General features: G+C 43.5%; 1 long non-coding RNA gene across 2 annotated transcripts in view; it reads left to right on the forward strand.

The window, feature by feature from the left end:
- The window catches only part of LOC148685966 (uncharacterized), a 33765-nt gene extending 28492 nt beyond the window's left edge, over positions 1–5273 (forward strand). Inside the window, exons 4-6 of one of the 2 annotated variants that reach the window (XR_015949626.1) lie at positions 2092–2156; positions 4215–4374; positions 5151–5264. This is a non-coding gene — a long non-coding RNA (uncharacterized LOC148685966). Of the gene's footprint in view, positions 1–2091; positions 2157–4214; positions 4375–5150 lie in introns of both variants that reach the window. The other variant, XR_015949627.1, reaches the window with a different exon arrangement.
- Positions 5274–6660: the final 1387 nt, after the last annotated feature.

Below are 6660 nucleotides of genomic sequence, written 5' to 3' on the forward strand. Positions count from 1 at the left end.
GTTGATGTGAATACAGTTAGTGGGAGACAAGAAGCTCTCAACACACACACACACACACACACACACACACACACACACACACACACACTGAAACGAAATGCCTAGGGAAGTTGTCTGTGTCCATCACTGGAAGTTAAAAAGAGGATATAAAGACAATGATACTTTATCCTGTGGTACAAGAAGATGGATCAGATTGCTCCCAACCACCCACACGGATCATTCCCTTTCCAGGCTAGGATGGAAGCTTCAGTTCCACCTCTAAAGCTGTTGCATTCTCAAGAGACTGGGTCAGAAGATTCCACTGGGGATGGCATTTTATCAGAACCTCTGGGAGGTGAACCAGCAAGCGATAAGGAAGTGTTAAAAGTCAACAAGGAGGTGTTGTTGATGAGGACTAAGCTGGGCACATGCTCCCTGCCAGCCTGGGGATATTCTGCAGCTCAATGATATTTTGCAAGGGACTTCTCCGGGGAGCAGTTCCAACCTCTCCTTTCTGTGGTCTCAGTCCCAATTATTATCGTAGGAAAGATAATGGCAGGATGAAGATTTCATGGTAGTTGTTTTCCAGAAGTCAAACAAACAGGATGTTTTGAGGATTTCTCTGCAGAAGCTTCCTGCCCTGGTGGGGAGAACGTAGCTCTGTGGTAGTAGTGGACACATGCCGGGCATGCAGAAGATCCCAGAGTCAATCTTTGGCACTAGTTAGAGACATGGGTGTTTTTGTTTTTCCATTTTTGCCAGCTCCAGCCCAAGAGAATCCACTTTTTCAGTTTCTATGTAATAGTTTCCACATGCGAGAAGCCCCGTCAGGCCTTCCCGTGGATACGAGGAGACTCACAGAAATCTCTTTTGAGGTACTTGCACATTTTGCCCCAGAACGTTCCTTCTAGGAGTGCAAGAGACGTGGGGTTGGTTGGCTTTTTAATGAAAGCTCAGAGTCCTGGGCACTTGCCATGGCACTCACAGCAAGATCCATGCTAGGGTCCATTGCTAGGAAGCAATGGTTGCGTGAAATCCAAGGTTTTGCTCCAACTTCCTGGCATAAGAGGGAGTCAACTAGCTCTAGCTGAAGACTGGAAGCAGAAGACTGCTCTCTTCAGCCAAAAGAATAGATCTGTTTAGAGCAGCTGTGGGGGAACCTTTGGCCCACCAGATATTGCTGAACTTTAATTCTCATCATCCTTGGCCATTGGCCATGCTTGTTGGGGCTGGTGGGAGTTACAGTTCAGCAGCATCTGCAGGCCCAGAGGTTCCCCACACCTGTTCCATTCAAGCATTCATATTCAACTATTCTTAAATTGCATCCATGGAGGGGCAAATGACTGACCTTTCTGCATTGAGCGGGAAGGACTTGCACAGGATTGCAAGCAGTGGAGGCTGTTCCATTAAGGCGAATGGATCACAATCTCTCCAACCTCAGTCTGCCCTTAGCCAGCCACCCCCTGCTTGCCTTCTTGCTTGCATCTAGACTAAGGGTGGCACTGCCTGTCATCCTCCTCCTCCTCAGTGTTGCCCTCCTTCTTCAGCAGGAAGGATGGGGACTATGCTAGAATTACTTGGCTCAGCCAGTCACTGGCCGTGGCTCCACCTACCGCTGGTCTCCCTGCCTTCTGCTCTACCTGGTTGAGTTAGAATCATAGAATCATAGAGCTGGAAGAGACCACAAGGGCCATCCAGTCCAACCCCCTGCCAAGCAGGAGAAGCCATCAAAGCATTCTTGACATATGGCTGTCAAGGCTCCGTTTAAAGACTACCAAAGAAGGAGACTCCACCACACTCCTTGGCAGCAAATTCCACTGCCAAACAGCTCTTACTGTCAGGAAGTTAGTTCTTCCTAATATTTAGGTGAAATCTTCTTTCTTGTAGCTTGAATCCACTGCTCCGTGTCCGCTTCTCTGGAGCAGCAGAAAACAACCTTTCTTCCTCCTCTATATGACATCCTTTTATATATTTGAACATGGCTATCATATCACCCCTTCTCCACCCCTTCACCACCTTCTCTTCTCCATGCTAAACATACCCAGCTCCCTAAGCCATTCCTCATAAGGCATCGTTTCCAGGCCTTTGACCATTTTGGTTGCCCTCTTCTAGACACGTTCCAGCTTGTCTGTATCCTTCTTGAACTGTGGTGCCCAGAACTGGACACAGTACTCCAGGTGAGGTTTGACCAGAGCAGAATACAATGGTACTATTACTTCCCTTGATCTAGATGCTGTACTCCTATTGATGCAGCCCAGAATTGCATTGGCTTTTTTAGCTGCTGCATCACACTGCTGACTCATGTCAAGTTTGTGGTCTACCAAGACTCCTAGATCCTTTTCACATGTACTGCTCTCAAGCCAGGTGTCTCCCATCCTGTTTTTGAGCCTTTCATTTTTTTTTGCCCAAGTGTAGTACTGGTACTACTACTACTACTACTACTACTAATAATAATAATAATAATAATAATAATAATTTATACCCCGCCCATCTGGCTGGGTTTCCCCAGCCACTCTGGGGGCTTCCAACAGAAAAATGAAATAAAATAATCTATTAAACATTAAAAGCCTCCCTAAACAGGGCTGCCTACAGATGTCTTCTAAAAATCTGGTAGCTGTTTTACTTTACATTTCTCCCTGTTAAAATTCATCTTGTTTGCTTTGACCCAGTTGTCTAATCTGTTAAGGTCATTTTGAAGTGTGATCCTGTCCTCTGGGATATTAGCCACCCCTTCCAATTTGGTATCATCTGCAAACTTGTTTTGTTTTTAGAATTTGAATGCCACATTTCAGTGTCCAAATGTCCCCAAACCACTCACATCAAAAGCACAGAACAACACAACAACACAATTCATTCATTCATTCTGGCCTTAATCCAAGCGAGAGTTAGGCGTTCTTAAAGCCCATGCAACTGAGGTTGCTTCCAGTCAACCTACTTATGGTGCACTCATCCTGATTTGTTTGCAGGAGGTTCAACAATGTTGGCTTTTTGAAATTGAGCATTTCTTCTGAATTGTCCGCAGGGAGATTAAATGACATTTTGTCAAACAAATGCTCCCCATACATACCTTCCAGTGCATTTTCTTGTCACTTACCTTATTGTAAAACGGCCGGATTTTGAGAAGTGTGTTTATTGTTCGAGATCAACTTCAATTGTACAATTTGAATTTGCTGGGGATGACTGAATCATACCTGAAAATGGCCTGGAAGTATCCTTAATGTGCTTAGGCAAGTACATAACTTGGTGTTGGATTTATACCACTATCTGCACCCCCCCCCAAAAAAATCCAACTCCTGTGTACAGTATCAGTATCAACAGTATCAATCAGTATCACAATCTCCCCAGTATCAACAACAGGGGAGATTGTGGGGAAAGTGGGATTTGCCTGTTGGAAACTATTAAACAAAAAGTGTTAACAGATTGGGTAGGGTGGATAAAACTGTGACTTTCACAGATTAGGAGGGCGAGGAAAAGCTCAGAGCCTGCCTCGAGGCATGATTTGGTGTATCCGCCTATTTGAGAGTGATGCATCAGTCCTGCATGTGATCCTCATATGGGCTAAGCAAAGCTTTTTGGAAAATTATTTTGTAAAGCAAAATAATTGTAAAGCAAAAATTAATTAAATGGTTTTTCCAAAATCAAAGGGAACCGAAGGACTGGTTAGCACAATGCACCCAGTATTTGCAAGCTTTGTTACAATGCCAAGTATACCACGGGATGTTACAACAGAAATGGCAGTTAACATAAATTAGACATGGTTTAAGAGGCAGGCGGAAATTTTCTTCAGAGGAGCTTGAAAAGTGATGCCTCAAACCTGTTTCCAAAGGCCTGTATTTGTCTCCCCCCTACACGTAGCTGTCAAGTTCTCCCTTTTTTAAGGGAAATTCCCTTATGCTGAATAGGCTTCCTCGTGAGAAAAGGGAAAACTTGACAGCTATGCCCCTACATCCAAAACGGAAAGAGGGCAGACATGGAGGAAAATTGATTCTTAAATTATGGGTTGTGTTGAAAATAAAAATAAATGAGGAATTATAATTTGACTAGCATTTGGCAATCGTTCCTTGAGCTTTCAGATGAAGGACCTAGGAGTATGTTGATATATGATGGCCATGAGCCCAATTAAGCACTTTTAAATCCGACTAATTTCCGTGAGAGCATGCGCTTACACCTAGAGGTGTAGTAGTCTGGGGTCAATGGGCTGGGGTTTGTTTGATGACCTCTTACTATTCCTGCAGCAGGGCTCCTCTCTTCCAGAGCCATCCAGTCAGCATGAAATGTAGGCTTTTCAGCAACTGAGGAGAAACCCTCTCACCCCTTGTGCTGACTGGAGCCAATCAAAGCGAAAGCAGACGAGTCAGCCATGGAGGATTGGATCCTTGGTAAACTCTGCAAAAGGTGTGTGGGAAGAACACCAAGAAGGAATTGTTCTGTAAGGGTCCTAAGCTAAGCATTTGGGAACACGGGGTGTTTCTGTTTCAGGAGAAGGGTGTGCAAGCTCTGTTATATGCCATGGAGTTTTGAGGGGAAATGCAACTTAAGTCACTCCGAATAAAATATTGCAGCACTCCAATTAATTGGCCTATTTATGTGTACAGAAAATAGTAGATCTACCTGAAAGCCCTCTCATGGAGAACTGCTTTGATGGTTGCAATGCACCCCTAGTTATTATTATTGTATAATTATAGGATTATTGTGTAATCTTAGAAGGAGACGAGGCAGTAAGGGGATGTAGCTGCGATGGGGCATGGTAGTGCTATTTAAATAAATAGGAATAAAAAGTTCTTAAGTCAACCAGACTCTGTTTGTGTGTGTGTGTGTGTGTGTGTGTGTGTGTGTGTGTGCGTGCGTGTGCGTGTGTGCATGCGTCTTGGAAATGGCTCCATTCTTTGGCCATAATAAGCATCTCATGCATATTTCCTGATTATTTTATTGGACCTATCAGTTAGGGGAGGGCTCTCAATGTGCCCTGTCAACTTGTCCTCAAATTGGTAAAACTGCTGAGCACTTTCATGGTAAGCAGTACTGTGTGTCTTGGGTGTGGGTGTGTCATGGAATAGCGTGCTAAATGTTGGCTCTTTAAGTTGTTTCTTCATTAACTATATAACCTGCAAAACTTTTTAGCACGTCTCTTCTTCCATTAAAAACTCATGAATGCTACTTTGCACTTGCAGAATTGAGCTGGAATTCATATTCATTCAGAAGTTCACAAGCAAGAATTCTGTATATCTTCTTGAAAGTCATCATACCCTTGGCTAAAAAAATAATAAAAGAAATAAATAGAAAAGAAAAATTAACCTTGCCTGTTTTTCCTGCTTTCAGAAAAGGAACTTCATTAGTCATGTGTTCTAGACATATTCTGGGAGTGATATCAAACACACATTCTTACCAATGTTATTTTCTGCTGGTTTGAAAAGAAGCAAAGCAGAGTGATGACTTCAAACTTTACATTTAACATCATTATTTTATTATTTTATTTTCTAAAAAGACAATCAATGATGCAGGCAAATAATTAAATTCTAAACCATATTTTTGCTGAGATATTGAGCTTGCAAAATGGGCTGGGGGTCAGTTAGCACATATATTGACCTTCAAGCCATGTGTTGCTAAGGCATCTCAGAAAAGTTCTCTTCTTTAAGCTCTGCATATCTTCAGTTCCCATATGGAAGACGGACATGTTATGCTTGCATTGTTGACAGCATAATGTATAACAAGTTGCAGGGTTCCCACGGTAAGAGGTGGTGATTGCTGAACAATAGGAGTGCAATAAAGAATGGTCCTTCTAATCAATATCCTGCCCAGACACTGAGTCAAGTAGCAGTCCTGGCCTATCTAAAACATCTGTAGCGTTTGCTAGTTTTTCATTTGTTTAGTGATAACATTCCTTTTCCCAAGGCAATAAAACTCAGGGACTATCACCTCTGTGTGCTTTTCTCTCTACAGCTTGTTTCAGCTGATTCTGTCCCAGCATCTACTGAGAGATCACAGTAATTTGCTCTCCGACACTTTGAGCTGAATGTGATGCGATTTACAATATTAGCTATCTTCAGACCTTTACCAAAACGGATCAGGTGAAGTGGTAGAGAGGAATGTACTAGCCCTACCACCCAGTAGCTGATGGTGTGGTGGCATGCTGCCACTCACCTGACTTCCAGCTGGCCATGTCACTGTCCTTATGGGGAGGCAGAGGGGAAGTAGTGAGGTTGGCATGGTGCAAACATGGCCTGGTGCTCCTGCCCATCTGTTTGTGCCGGGCCAGTCTTCCCACTGTCTCACTCGTCTACCTCCTAGTAAGAAGCAGCAATGTGAAGGGCTGAATATCAGGCAAAGGAATGTCATTCCACTCTGCTCCATTATCACTCCCATTGCTCTCAATTACTGGAGGAAAAGCAAGGAGCCGTGTGCGTTCATTCATTGATGCATTCGGATTTCTGGGAAACCAGGGTTCTAAAACATGCAAGGAAGTTCTATGAGCAAAAAAGGTTCCCCACTTTGCATAGTTGCCCTCCACAAGTTGAGGGTGATGAGAATGACAATGAGGGGGGCAGAGCTAACTTCGTCATCCCCACTGCCCATCCCCAAGTGTTTTCATAACTTCTAATAGTAACACTTGACTTGGGATTTGGTTACACAATTGAACCGGTCTGAGTAAGATTGTCTAGATGTACCTATCTATCATCATGA

This window comes from Zootoca vivipara, chromosome 4 (assembly GCF_965207765.1).
Source record: "Zootoca vivipara chromosome 4, rZooViv2.hap1.1, whole genome shotgun sequence".
In the NCBI taxonomy this organism is placed as follows: domain Eukaryota; kingdom Metazoa; phylum Chordata; class Lepidosauria; order Squamata; family Lacertidae; genus Zootoca; species Zootoca vivipara.